Raw genomic sequence first — 1,934 nt, 5'->3', positions numbered from 1 at the left:
TGTGTGTGTGTGTATGTGCGTGTGTGTGTGTGTGCGCGCGCGGGACGTGTTTTTGTATGTGTGTGTGTGTATGTGCAGATGTATGTGTATGTATGTGAGTGTCTTCGTCTTTGTTCTGCACCGTCACAACCTGTGGTAATCTGTTTATATCCCTGTCTTAGCTGTTCGGCAAAAGAGCCCAATAGATTAAGTACCTAACGTAAACATAAGTACTGAGGTGGATCAATTTGCGGTTTATTCGATTAAACCCGCCGAGGCGATGTCCCAGCATAGCTGTAGTCCCAGGGCTGAAAGAAGTTAAAGGAAAGAGACAAAAAAAAACAAAAAAAAACAGCATCGATTCCCTCCCCTCCGCGCACGTGCATACACACATGCAAATGCACGAATACAAGAATTGCGAAACAAGCTCCAACCTTTGTTACCATTTTGCGAAACATCAAAAATTATCAAGAAAGGATAAGTGACATTAAACATTTCCTATAAAGCTTAAATCCGATTTGTTCATTGAGATTAATAAGATTTTTACATTTAAACAAAGTAGGAATAAAGTGTATATAAAGAGGATAAACTATAATCACCCAGTTATTTCTGACATTTTTATCCTCTTTTATACACACGTTATATTTACCCGAATTATTATTTATCAAATATAAACACACACACACACACACACGTATATATATATATATACGTATACAATTTAATCTTTTGCTAAACATGAACGAAGTTAACGTTTTATTTCCTAGACGGTTAAATACTTTCAGTAATATTATTTTCAAGTTAGTCGATAAAATAAATGACAGAGTACAGTATCTATGAATAAAGTAATACATATTTTATAAAAGCAAATTAATGTTGAGATATTTAAAGCAGTAGGTACAAAAAAATAAAAAAAGGCTAGGTAGAAATAATTTTGCAGAGAGAAAAGGCAAGCATGGGAGACAACTCCGGATATTGTCTTGAACATATTTCAAAATATTTGACTATTGAGGTGGCGGAGAAAAGTACCAACTAAACGCACAAGAATGCGTACTCTGGTAGACATGGACAATTAGAATTATTTTGTGAGCTAAAAAGCCATATCAACAACCAACAGAGTAATTTCATTCTACGGTGATATTTCCTAACTAATACCTCGACTCCTGTCCTTATATTTAAGTCTCGAACTTATTCTATCGTCCTCTTTGCCAAACTGTTAAGTCAGGAGGACGTAAACAAACCCACACTGGTTTTCATGCGGTCAACTAGGGACAGACATAAACACAATAACATACAAACACACACACAAATACACACATACACATATGCATGTAAAGGGCTTCCATATAGTTTCCCTTCTAACAAATTCACCCACAAGGGATTAGTCGGCTCCGAGATATGGCAGAAGATACTTTCCCAAAGTACTGCACAATGAGATTGAATTCGAAACCACCTGGCTGCAGAGCAATCTTCTTAACCGCACAGCTATGCCTACTTTTCAAACATTACTAATCTCGATCGTCAGGAATTGATATCATATCTCATAAGAACTGGTCTTTAAGATTGATCACCGATTTCTGGAAACATCTAATTATATAGTGTCGAACAATCAGACACGTCTGTTTCACATATTTTCTAACACCAACTACTGCATTCACAAAATTTCCCGTGATCCGAAGTGAAACTATTCGAGATTAGTGATAACCATTATGTTTTAAGTATTTATCGAATCAGCAGTTGTTAATCCGGACGGTAGTTCCCCCTTGGGAGCGTTGGGAGCTCATGAAGCGGTGGTAAACGTCAATGGAGGACTACGGCGAGGAGCGGAGTGTCTAGAGGTTTACTCTTTTTTTCTTTTACTTGTTTCAGTCATTTGACTGCGGCCATGCTGGAGCACCGCCTTTAGTCGAAAAAATCGACCCCAGGACTTATTCTTTGGAAGCCTAGTACTTATT

The sequence above is a fragment of the Octopus bimaculoides genome, chromosome 9, assembly GCF_001194135.2.
Source record: "Octopus bimaculoides isolate UCB-OBI-ISO-001 chromosome 9, ASM119413v2, whole genome shotgun sequence".
NCBI lineage: Eukaryota > Metazoa > Mollusca > Cephalopoda > Octopoda > Octopodidae > Octopus > Octopus bimaculoides.
Note: the sequence above shows the minus strand (reverse complement) of the source record.